A 13,728-nucleotide genomic window follows, 5' to 3' on the forward strand; every position below is an offset into this window, starting at 1 on the left:
AACCGAAAAGACAGAGAAGTGAGTTTGTCTTTGGAGGGTGGCCAGTTTGAATCCCTTGTCTTGTTTGGGGGGGGGAATTAAGGACAGGAAAGTTAAGATATGGATAAGGGCACTTTCAGAATCAGTTTAACTGTATCTTCACAAAAGGAGGCACAAATATACCCAAATTCAGCTTTTAAAATGTAGCCTACGTGATTTTCTGCAGCACAGGAGGAGAATTTGCTGGAGATCAACAATTAAAATCTCATTGAATGTTCTGTCTGCATTCCCCAGTGTGAAATATGTCTCTTTACACAGACTGACAGTGCATCAGTTCTGTAAACTCCCTGAATTTCTCTCAGGGCCGAAAAGAGGGGGGGAAAAAATACTCCAGCTGTCGAGAGCTCAAGCTGAATGGTTATCTGTTGAGACTTCCAATAGAATTAGTCACTGTGACGACGACAGCAGGCAGATGGACCCTGGACAAGAGCCAGTATTTCCAGTTCATTTTCAGTGAAGAGTCGCTGGGATGCTTCCCAGTAATCCCCAGTCCTCCCTCTGACCTCATCGACGGGGAGTAAAGTTGAAAACCCAAAGAGATGTCATTTTTTTACTTTGGTGATCTGGAATATGTTAAAATTTAGAAATGTAGTTTTGTTCAACCATTTGTTTGTCTGCATCAAATTGGTCATCTACCTGAGGCAGATAGGCCAATAAAGCTGCAAAGGTAAGAAGAAAGGTGAATAAATAAAACATAAATTAAATACATTTTTCTTGGACACATATGGAGCTTAATTTGGACGGTTAATACAAAATAAACACACAAAAACAGAGTCTAGCTTTAACAGCCAAGCTAGCGGCTAGCTTGTGGTTGTAGAAGAAACAGCATAGGGCTTTGAGCTAAATGCTAATAAAATCATGCTAGCACGCTTACATTGACACCTGTAAGATGCTTATGTATACAGGGAATCATGATGATGCCTTATGTTTACTAATACAGTTTATTGTGTTAGCATGCTAATGTTTGCTTATTAGCGCTATTAAGACAGTATAGCTAGGAGTGATGGGGTTTGGCAAGGTCAAGGGTTTGGCAGGAAGGATTGATTTGGTTTTATATTTTTATTTATTTCTTCAACTAAATGTTTAAACTTTAAAATGTAAGTCTAAATTTGGAAAATGCCGACACAAAAGATGTTTTTTGTCTGACCCACTGTCCAAAAAACAACATTAATATTCAGTCAACAATGATGTTAAACAGAGAAATGCATAAACTTTTCACTATTAAAATAATAAATGATATCTAAAATAATATAGATGTGTGTATGATATGTTTGGTATTAGTGTTATAAAGTAGAAGTGTAGAAGTCTAAGTACATTGTTTGTAAAGTGATTAAAAGTTCATTTGTAGATGGATTCAGTGTGTTATTCTAACCTAAACCAAGAACCAGGTCACATCATTAGAATAAATGGTTTATGTAATAGAGACCAGCTGCGTGTGTCCTCAGATGGGGGGAAAGTCCCTTCAAGTTAAAAGGTTTGTCCCCACAATGTCATGAAAACAAGAACATCCACACGCACACACACGCACACACGCACACACACACACTGAGTGATAACAAAATGTTTAATTAGAAAAAGAGCTTATAAAAAATGACTAATTTCTCCTTATCACAGTTTAACAGGGCGTCTGCTGTTCACAATCAGGGATCTTTCTGATGCTTCTTTTTCTTCAATTGTTCTTCCAGGAGGGAATATTGCCTCATTAAATCAATAAATTAGCATTTTAATGTTTTTATTGGGAAGATAATTTCTCCTTAATATGAAGCCGCTGGAGATGTAGAGAAACATGAATCATTGGAGGATGAATTTTACTTTTAAAAAAGAAACAGTGTTTGAATGGGCAGAGCATGGACATGCAGTGCAGACGACAGCTGTATTTATTCTACAACGCTTACACGTTTCACACATACTGTACAGGACACTCTGGATCACAACATTAAACAGCATGAGACCTGACATTGTGGAAAGTGAAGAAAGAACAAGACAGGGGTCAAAGGTCAGCTGTGAGTAAGCCAGAGATAGAGAATAAAGGAAAACATCCACGTCCATGCTAGCATCTTTTTCAGTCTTTACAAAGGCATAGAACACTTTGAGCTAAATGCTAAACTCAGAATGCTAACATTCTCATAATAACAAGGTTTCCATCCAACTGAAGTTTACAGAATTGAGAATCAGATGACCTTTATGTGAGTATTTGGAGTACAACACACTGCACTACCCAGTAATTCTTAGTCAGGTGCTATTATACAGTTTAAGAAGAAGATTGCACAACAAGCTGATGTAAATATAAGAGAGCTCGTCAAACCTCATACTATAAAAACATTGTAGAAAATAAACATGGCATATGTGTTTGTTTCATGTATTAATGGGATATCTTTACAGTCTTCTGGTTGCTATATGCCGATGTAATATTTTCATCTGCTGGAACTCACCCCTGGAAAAAGCCACTGTCAGTCAAAGCTGGTGTTCTCTGTAATTCATAGAAGCAATAATTGGCGCCATAACTGTGAAGAAAGTTGTACAAACAGCTCGTGGTTTCGCCCATTCTACATTCCTACAACACCCAGCGTGCATTGCGGCGCTGGAGTGAAATACTACCGTTTTCCAATCAAGGACTACATTTGAAACCTGATCATTTTAAACGAGACATGACATCGGAGGCGGGCGTCCTAGATTGAGGAAGTGAACTTAAGCAAGCTCCCTGACCTCCGGACAGGGAAGAAAGAACAAGACAGGGGTCAAAGGTCAGCAGGAAAGAGTCAGTGGATATTAAAGTTTCATACCTCTTGCATTTTGCTTTTGTTTATGCATAAATGTTTCTACTACAGCCAAGTGTAAACACACAGTTTAGTATTATGCATGCTAACATTTGCACTTAACACAATTTAAAGCTGAGACTGATATATCGGACCAATTAAAACTTCAGCCTCGTGATTCATCCACTGGGGACTTTGAATAACTGTTTGAAATTATATTTAATCGCGACAAATCCCACCATCTAACACTCCCATCCCACATACGCTACAAGCGAGAACAAACATACATGCTTTCTCTTTATTTTATACACAAAAGATCACACCTCAGTCCTTTATTCGGAAAGTATTTAGTTGCACAACAATGCAGAACATCGGAAATCGATCTGTTACTAAACCTCAGCTGCTGAAACGTTGGGGGTATTGACAACATGGTTGTGTTTCTCCAGTGAACACACACGAGGTAAAACTAACATCATGTCAAACCCGATGATTGTTTTGATGCTCATTTTCTCTGCCACAGAGGTCAAACAGATTATGCACCATTTTATTTTAACCCCCTCAGCCCCGCGGTCATAGCGGCTTACGTTAATCGATGCAGGCTTTTCTCACCCGGTAAAGAGGCTCTGGGAATATTACATAACACTCCTCCTCTGTTTCTGCACCGCTGCACAGCTGACAGCGCCAGGGACCCTGCTGCATACTGCATGACATAACCCTCCACACATCTGACTACACACTGTCCTCCCTTCATCTCTCCATGTTCTCCTCTCCGATTTACCCCCCCAGGCGCTCTCCGCCTCTCTCTCTCTGCCTCGCTCTTGTTCACAGTAATTCTTCTATGTGGCTATTTTTACACAGGAAAAAGCAGACATACACGCAGTTTATTTATAGGAATTTATTCATTTTCAGGCTCTGCACCACAGTCTTGCCTCTCTCAGAGTCTCATGCTTGTTGTGACTAATCCATGTCTTGGTCTCGGTCCATTCTGGATGTTATGCTCCTCATGATATAACCATCACCACACACACCGCCCTCCCTTATCTCTGCATGTTTATCCCTCTTGTTCCTGATGCTCTTTAGCCGAGCTGCCTGACTCGCTCTCAGGTCAGAAAAAGGTTTCGTTTTGACATTTAGTTCAAACCATTTAGGAAATATAATCAAGTGTTGTGGAGTCCTGTGAGTCTGATTTTGAGACTACTGTCCTGACGTGACTTTGTGCCTGTGTGACTGGTTTAATGCCATGCTTTCCTGCCTTATAAGAAAAAGACAATGTCAGAAACCTTTTTTATTTCGTCTTTTTTATGCCCCACACAATATTTAAAAGATATTTAATCTTTATAAGACATGTAGGCCTTACAGCTAACAAAATAAGCTAATATTCACATAACTGTAGCTTAAGGTCAATAATTTGTGGCTTCTGTTAGCGAATATTACCTCCTGTCTTGGTGTGTTTTTTAGCTTATTTTCTGCCCAAAACACCAAATAATTTGCAGGTTTTTATCTGCAGAAGACTTTAGGCCTTAAGGCTAACAAAAAAAAGTTTACATTTGCCAAAAGTACAGCTGAGGGCTAAAGCTAATTAGTGCCTATTGTTAGCTAATGTTAGCCATCCTTTGTTTGGTTTATCTTTGCCCCAAAACACCAAATAATATAAAGAAATATGTCTGTATAAGACTTTCAGGCCATAAAGCCAAAGCTCACATTGGCAAAGCTACAGCTAAAGCATAAAGCTTAAGCTACCTGGTTGCTAATGTTAGCTAATGTTAGCTACCATCTTGGTTTATTTTCCTCCCACACACCATCATATGCACCAAAAGCTAACGAATCTAACATTTGCTAACCTGTAGCTAAACATAAAGCTAAAGCTAATGGGTGACTATTGTTGGCTAATGTTAGCTAGTGTAGTAAGATATTGCTGTGTAATATACGACAAAGAATTCTCGATGGATTGCCATAAAAGTTTGGCCTAAATTTTGATATTCGGCTGATGGATACGTTTATTAATTGATCTGTAAATCGAATAGCAAATAATCAACAAATATGTTGACAATTTGCTTATTGTTCCTGTAAATGATCAAAGGAAATATATTATATATATTATTATATGTATGTAAAATATATAATTTTTGGCAAGACAAAACAATCAGCTTCAGAAAATAAACCCTCCCCACTTTGCAGTGTCATTCATGCCCCCTTTTGAAGCCATCACAGCCTTGATGGTATCGACTCTGTTGTGGTGATTCAGAGAAATGTCCGGAGCGTTTATCACCTCAATGTTACAGCTTATGCAATAAGCAATGAGCTCTAACACGCCACTGTCTGCAGTCATCACCACTGTGTGTGTGTGTGTGTGTGTGTGTGTGTGTGTGACTGGAGCCTCGCCCAGAGCAGATCTGTCTGAGCACCCCATCCCCCTCACCCTCTTTTGGCTGACAGGTTGCCTGCTGAGCCCGAGCACGTGGCGCCCTCTGGTGGCTGTATGTGAAACAAGGACGTCCCATGTTTTGATGCTGATGCTTCATGAGACATTTCTTTCCTCCTTTGGTCTTTGCTAAAGAAAGGTCAGAGGTCACGATCAGCTGCAGGACAACACTTTAAAGCTGGCTTTAGTTTCCTTAGTTTCTCTACATGGCTGCTCCTTTAAGATCCTTTGATGTTTGCCACGTCATCTGAATGTCAAGGACTGTACAAATTAGAGGTACTTTATTTGAGTATTTTAATGTAATGCAACTTTCTTCTTCCCCTCCACAACAATCAGTTTTAATTTTTACTCAAGTTCAGTTATTTGGCAGCTGACAGGGATCCATTGGAAACTGTTGATTGGACCAAACTAGCATTGTGAAGGTGTCACTTTAGACTCAACATTATTAATTTTGGCAGAATATTTACAAGCTAAACAGTCAATTGATTAAGGGACAAAATACTCAGTATATAATTGCATAATAAAAATTGTCTTTAGTTGTAGTCGTATACAAAATAAGCTCCACCTCATCCAACTACAACAGTAGAATCCTCTTTAATCTTGTATATAACCGTACAACAGTTACCGCTGACATTTGTCTGCATTAAGTACTTTTACTTCTTATATTTAAAGTAGATTTTCCTGATTATATTTCCCCTCCAGGTTAGGAACAACGGCTTTGGTAACAAAAAAAGACAAAGATAAAAGATCTTGTTGGTTGAAACTTTGATGCAGGAAAATTACAGGTTTCCTCCCGAGAAGGTGCTCTCAGAATAACCTCAAGGGGACATCAGTAGCTGCATTTGAATAAAAAAATGGTTGTATGCTGTCATCATTAATACTCAGTACAACATATTTTTATTTCTTATCGACTAACTGTCTTGAAAACTTGCATACAGGCTTAAACGCTAACATTTTTGATGCAGGACTTTAACATCTAGTGGAGGATGTCCTAAGTTGGCTTTTACTGAAGTAAAGGATCTAAATGTTGTCAAATGTCCCGTCAATGCAAACAGTATGTATCGGTTAATCTAAATAATGAGTAACTATTAACTCCTGTAAAATACAAACAAAAAAGAAACCCATATATTTTCATTGTTGGTTACTTTTTTGCCTCCACAGAGGATGTTTTCATGTAGCTGTTTACATTTATGGGTGTTTAATGAGTCTTCTCCATTAGTTTCAGTTTCAGTTTAAGCCTGTCTTTAAGTGTTATTAAGCAGATTAAAGCCCACTTACTATGTACCCCTCCAGCAAGAAGTCTGGCAACGCATCAAAGACAAAGAAACCAATGTGGCATTTGGCAGAAATTCTCTGCAAAGAGAAAAACTTGGCAGTTTAAGAATTTGTTCAGCTTCTTTTCCTCTTTCTTGAATCTCAGCCGCTGTGAATGAAAAACAACAGCTCAAATCCATAAAATGTAAATGCACTTGACCTCGGGGTAGCTCTGCTCAGAGTGTTTAGCGCCGCTGCTGATGGAGGGCGGACGTGAGCTCGAGCTGAGAGAGACTCAGTGTCGGCCGCTCACAATGTGAAAGGTCAGCCGATCCCACACATGGAGAGTCTCTCTGCGGAGGCGGCTCGGCGGTCAGAAACCGACCAACGTGACCGTGGTCTTGTCCTGGTCCAGTTTTCTCGCTAGTGTTATCATCACTGGGAAAACCCCTGAAACCCTTTGAGCTGCGTTCCATCAGCAGCAGGGAGGCTGTGTTTGTGCAAGAAAGCTGGACCTTTATCAACCTCACTGAGCAAGTTGGAAGACTTGCAAAAATGCTAGAATGATCGGACTTTCCTGTGGGAAAATAACCTGAAAAAAATAAGGTCTTGATTCATCATGAGGAAGCATTTGTCAGTCAAAAGGTTTAAGGGTGCAACACGAGCAACAAGAGTGAAATTCTTTTACCGTTTCCACCCTGTCCTGTGATGTTTATCACAGCCATTTCCATTAGAACCTGTTGCTTTTACTTGTATGGTGTTTAGATTTCTCTAGATACATGTTACAGTATGCTAGCATGTACCGCATTCAATGTTAGCATCCTAAAGCATTAGCATTTCCCCCATGTAACCGTTTTTAGTGGGGCTTTTTAAAAAATATACAAAGAAATTCATGCAACATGGTGTGCTATGACAATGATACTATACGTTGGAAATCTGTTATGGGAAAATTTGCAACAACATTCAGCTTGACTACAGCTAACATTATGCTAGCATTTTAGCATGACTACAGTCAGTGGTGTAAGAATTCAAACATGATAGACTTTCATAGCTTTTTTAAAAATGTATTTTTTGGGGGCTTTTGATGCTTTATTTAGAGAGCGAGGACAGTGGATAGTGTCAGAAACAGGGGAAGGGAGAGTGGGGACGAGGGTGGGAGTCTAACCTGGGGCCACCGCATCAAAGACTGTAGCCTCTATATATGGGACTCTTGATTTACCCGCTAAACTTAACTGGGGCTCATAGATTTTTAGGGGGAAGGTCAACACGCCACATAACTTATTTTACATCCATATAATCAACTTTTAGCCACGGCTAAGTTGCTAGCAAACAGTAACCTGTTAGTAACCTACATTAGCATTAATTTGTAAGCAAATCATCCACACCACCTTAAAAGTAAGTGTTATGAGTTCTTATTGTTTAATTTTGTATTTAATATATTGTGTTCTTGTCTTGATTTAGTCTTGTTTAGTTATGTAGAGAGATTTTCTGCTTGAGTTCTGCTGTCACAGTCCTAAGTTTGGTTTTTAGTGTTTCCTGTTTTATTTTGTAGTTCTTGCCCTATGTATGTTTTGTCTTGTTTACTTCCCGCCTTTGTGTGTTTTCCCGCCTGTTTGATTATGTGCCCCGCCCTTATTGTTTTCACCTGCTCCCTTGATTGTCTCACCTGTGCCCGATTAGTTTCACCTCCCCAGTGTATTTAGTCTTTGTCTTCCCTTGTCCCTGTGCTAGTTTGTCGTCTGTCCATGTCCGTGCATCCTGTTATTCTTGATCTTGATCTCAGTGTTCCCTGGACTCTCACCTTCTGATTTATTTTGGATTACTTATCACCTGTTTTGTTGGACTTTATTTACCATCAGATTTTGTTTGCCTGCCCCCCTTGGATTCCTCATACCAGTAAGCCTTTTGTTTTTCCTTTTGCCTTTTTGTTTCAATAAATACTTATTTCAGTCTGCATCTGGGTCCTCAACCATTTGTTTAAACGCTAAACCTGTGACAGTAAGTCTCTGTTCACTCATCTTTTAGCTCGTTTTTTGGTCTCTACTAACCCCTGAGAAAAACATCTGGCTAATTAGCTGTTAAATAAACTAAAATGTTCAAATGCTAGCTCGCTAACATTATATCTTTTATCATTAGATTGTTTCTGATGTGTTCAGGTGTAAAGAAGTCTCTTACAATTCAGGCGGTCAAAATAGAAGTTAATGTAAGCTTTAGCTTTTGAATGTTAGCATGCATGTAACATTTTAGCATGCTAATCCTGTCAGTGACTTTCTCTGTGGTTATTCGTATGGCTGTATCGCTTCTCTATCTGCAGTATGTTTGACCTTTGCAAAGCAAAATAATAAATATATTTATAATGTCACTTAGTCTTCATCAGCATGTGACTTTATTCAATTGTGGAGCTCCTTCCGGGTAGATGCTTGACTGCTGAACTAATTCAATCTCAAAAATCACAGATAGAATCTCAGATCTGAGCAACACTCTCCTGTTACTGTAACATCACACGTTTGATTCCTGCCGCAGCCATGTGTCCTGTCAAAGTGCCCCTTGTGCTTGAGACACCTGCTCTGAGAGCGTCAGCTGAAATTTTAATGCCCATCTTACAGCAGAGAGCGAGTTTGCGGTCCATGAAATGTCTTTTATCCAGCGTCCCTCGGCGCCGCTGTATGTTTTTCTTAAAATAACCCAGAGAAAGCATTTTAAAAGTTTCCAGAGATGTGATCACCTTTAAAGGAACTTGTCAGGTTCTCACGTGTTCCCCGGAGAGCTGCCAAGACTCAGGAATAAAAAGGAATGCGTCAACATTACATCGATCGAGACACGCTGTCTTTATTTTGCAGTGGGAATACAAATTCAAAACACAACCATCCATGGAGCATTCACACAGCTTATTTTTTCCAGCCTCAGTGTGCTTTTTGTACAAGCGCGTCTCAGAGGAGAAACAGCGAAAGTCTGTCACAATCAATGCAGTTAAAGGCGACTTAAGAAAACATATTTGGAAAATAATAGAAACGCAGTCTCTTCTTTTTTTTGTCACAGGACACATTCCTGTCATTTGCAGAAAGAAAGGCAAAGCAGTGAGAACAAACAGTGACTACAGAACATAAAAAAGTGCGCTTAAATAAAATAACTTTTTGCTGAAGCTGGATAAGGAAGATCTTTCACTCTTGCCTCTCCTCTTTTTTTCTTTCTAGCACTCCTTCTTCATTCATCCCTTCATCTACAACCAGTTGCTGGACTGGGCGTTGCAGCACACACAGTAGTTATGATGTGGACTGATGATTGAGTAATATGACTTTTTGGAAGTTGTGTCTTTTCTTGCTGATTGATAGAAGAGAAGATTGCTACCACTCCCATGTCTGTAAAATATATGAAGGTATCACAAGTAGCCAGCTAACTTAGCTTAGCACAAAAACTCAAACTAGTAGGAGTATGTCCAGTGACATTTTGGCCTACACCATAGACTGTATAAAAAGATGGACGTCAAAAGTGAAGCCACAACATTTCGGGCGCCCCCTGCTGACTGGCTGCAGTATAGGTCCCAAAGCTTGCCTCCTCCATGTTAACAGATGGGACATGAGTCAAACTATAAAATCAAAATACACGTCAAATAAATGTTTCTCAAACACGGTTTCTGTCATTGTTAGTTCTTATGCTGATTTAGGTCCAAGTGTTCATTTTTCTGAGAAGTTTACTTTTAATTAGTTATTTGATGCACTAAAAAGGGGGTGTAACATCAAGATTGACAGCTCTGCTGACCAATCGGGCTCCAGCAGCCGATCTGTTCACGAGTAGCAGAGTAGAGGAGGAACGGTGAGAGGTGGCGTAACTAACACTAACACTACAGTCATTGAACTTTCCGTAACCGTGAATATCTGCTCCAGACCAACACAAGAAGCTGTTCTGCTGCAGGCAGAGCCGACATGAGGGCTCTTTGACATTTGTCTGAAAGTTAAATGTGTGTTTTGGTTCGCCGAAGGGGCTGCGGCTCCACCAGCCGATCTCTACTAAGATGGCAGCGCCCGCTCTGGGGGGTGTTTCTGCTTCATTTTTGTACAACCAAAGGAGACTTGTTGTCCATCTTTATATACAGTCAGTGATCTTCAGTCATTGATAACATCCCCTGGAAATCAATTACTGAACTGAGAGATTTCAGCCTTATCAGAACTGAATTTGTGAATATGAGAATTTGTCAGGTGATCAGGTCAGTCAACAGAAAGTGTCGACTTCAGCTGCTGCAAGAAGTCGCAGATTTTTAAACTGTAAGTAAAGGAAAAACTCTGAAGTGTAAAAAGCTGCATGTTTGCACACCCGGCATCAATTTTGGCTTCGGTAAAAAAAAAATTGCTCTTTAAATACTGATTCCGTAAGCCAAATATTAGAGATTAGAACAACCCTCCAACTCCCTCTTTGCTACTAAATCATATTGTCCCCTGGGAAATTTAAATGTCAGTTATTATTGCCAAAACTCTTTTTCTTTGCCATCTAAAATCATAAAAAGTATTATCTCTCCTTATTAAAATCAACGTTGGTACAATAAAACACAAAGAAAAACATTCTTCAATGACTACATTCATTCCAGGGCAGGAAATAAAAACCTCTGACTCTGCAGGACACTCACTCCGTCCGTTGTTCGGTGTAAATGCATCGTCCTTTAAAGGGCTGATGGACGTCAGAGAGCGGCCTTTCAATTCCCGCTGGATCTGAATCTTTTAAACTCTCGACTAATGGACTCCAGTGCCACCAAGTTCAGATACTCCAGGCGACCCTGAGCTGCTTTTAGCGGATCCTCTGTGTGTTTGGGGCTACAAGAGCGCCTTGGTGGAGAAGACTGTGAATACAGGCAGGAGACACTGCTGTGCCAAGATATTTTAGTTTAGTATTAGAGTTTTGATGCTAATTCAGTTTCATTTTCATTCGTATTTGAAACCTTTTCATGCCACTTTTATGGAATAAATGGCATCTTTTCTCAGAAAACAGAATACTGTCCTCTCTTCTTTAAAAGTGGTGTTTAACAGAAGGTACAAAACATTTCAAGAGAAGACTAGAGCTTGTTTTAAATTCACAGTTTTTGAAGTATCTCAGTATTTAAAGGATAAGTCGGGTAATATTCCACTTTTTTTCTGTAAACAAATCCCGTAAAAACAACAATGAATTGATCCTAATAACATGTAAAGTGTGTTCTAAAGCCTGTTGTGTGTTATTCCTCAGCACACTAATTGTCCACTTACTTATTCCAAATGACAACATTTAAGGATTTCTGCAACATTTAAATGTTGGAATGAGAAAAAAATAATAATTTGAACATTATGAAGGACTTGGACATGTTTTTGAAAAGTCGACATTTTAGCTGAAATGTGTACATCACATTAATCTGAGCATCAGGGGCTACATGTAGCGATATTATTAGTTTAGGAATATGGCCTTTTTTTAGGAATAAGAAATCTGAATATTTTGTGGACGTAAACATATTTACTGTTGAAGGGGGTGAAATGTTTACATGCATTTATGTATTTATCTGCAGCAGGAAATAGTCCCTTACAAATACACTCTGTCCTCCTGTTTGGGTAAAGGTAGCTTATATTTACAGGTACGAGCTATTTAAGGGTGGTGGGGTATTTCAAGCTAATTTGAGCTATTATGCTAATTGTCAAGCTTTATATTTCACTCTGTGGAGTAGCTTAGCAAAATTTACAGTTAAAAAAAATCTTTTTTTTTCACACTGGTGCTCTGAGCAGGCCCTCGTTCAGCCTCTGCCTGAAGCGACTCAGTCAGCTCTGTCCCTTTAAGAAACCCCGCCCCTACAAGCCCGCTTTCTTCTGATTGGCCAGCTCTCCGAAGCCTGCTGACATCACAAAGTGCAGCCTCAGGAGGCTCCTGAGAGCTGGCCAATACAGATTTGAAACTTCACCCACGTTTAGTCTGGACAACCAACACTGTAACACAATATATATGTCACCCCCTCTTTAAGGACATTACAGAGGCTTTTTTCCCCCCCAAAGTTAAAGATTTGAAGTGTTTATTAAGAGGAATATTTGTGGGTTTGGTGTTTCCTTGACAACGACAAAAGTTAGAAACAATAACATTTGCTGCTTTATCATTTAAAATGTTGCTTTGTGACCTTTTTTTTTTAGACCTTACAACCGTCTGACAAACTTTCACACTCATGCAGGGACATACTAGTCATGTAGAAATAAGTTTGCATTCTTTTTTTTCCTCTAACCTATAAAATCAATTGTCCTTTCTAGTGTAATCACGATAAACTGCATCAAAATACTGCTATCAATTCAAGCTACTATTAATTCAGAAGGGAAACTGGTTTGTTTACGTGTTGGGGACCTGGGTGGGTATCTTTACACGGCACAAAAAAGGAGGAGCAGTGGAGATATATTGGACATTTTTATAAGGTTACTTTCTCAATCTCGCTGGCAAAGATTCAAACTTTCGCTTCAGAAAAACATTTAGAAAATGGTGCTTTACCTCACTTTCATGCTCCTTTTTCGGTTTGAACCACAGAGTATAAATATGTATGGTTGCCAGAACGCCCACTCATGGAGGCGCCAATAATACTGAATACAAAAGATCCAGAGGCTTCGAGACACTTCAAACAATGATACAGAAAAAGACCTAAGTTCTTTATAGAGTGTAAAACCTTTGATAAATTATTCAAACGAATGTTTAAAAAGGAAGCAATGTACAGAAATGCAGTGCACTGCGAGGACTAAATGTACATTATTTATATCTTACTGCATACAAAAAAGAGCATGTGAACTTAAGGTGTGTCCGGGTTGGTTTGGTCTGAGAGAGCATAAGGTTCGCTGTGAGAAAGCATCTGTTGCAGCAGCAGCCAGGCAGGCTGACGATGTTTAATGAACACTGTTTAATCTAATCTTCTCCCGCATGAGTCAGCTCCGTACCCAGGAGGCCGAGCTGCAGGATACCAGCCAGAAAATGCCTCCAGCAGCAGCTTTATGCACGCCAAAAGGGTCTGTGGGAGTTCACTGGATTGTGTTTTTGTGTTTGGGAAAAAGCAGTGACACGCAGGACAACTGTCGGAGCAGCCGGGACGAGCAACAAAGACCCAAAGAGTCGCTGCAGCTTTGATGCTTTACATCTGCAAAACTTGCTGCCGGTAACACATCGAGACATTTGACCCTTTAGTTTGCATTCACACTGCAAAGAGGACAATAAGGAGCAGATGACAGATTTTGGTTGGGCCCAGAAATGCTGAAATTTTCGAGATTGTTAGCTGTCAAC

The sequence above is a fragment of the Semicossyphus pulcher genome, unplaced genomic scaffold (genome assembly GCF_022749685.1).
Source record: "Semicossyphus pulcher isolate SPU_LCO1_2020_fin unplaced genomic scaffold, fSemPul1.0.p SCAF_14, whole genome shotgun sequence".
NCBI classification, from domain to species: Eukaryota; Metazoa; Chordata; class Actinopteri; order Labriformes; family Labridae; genus Semicossyphus; species Semicossyphus pulcher.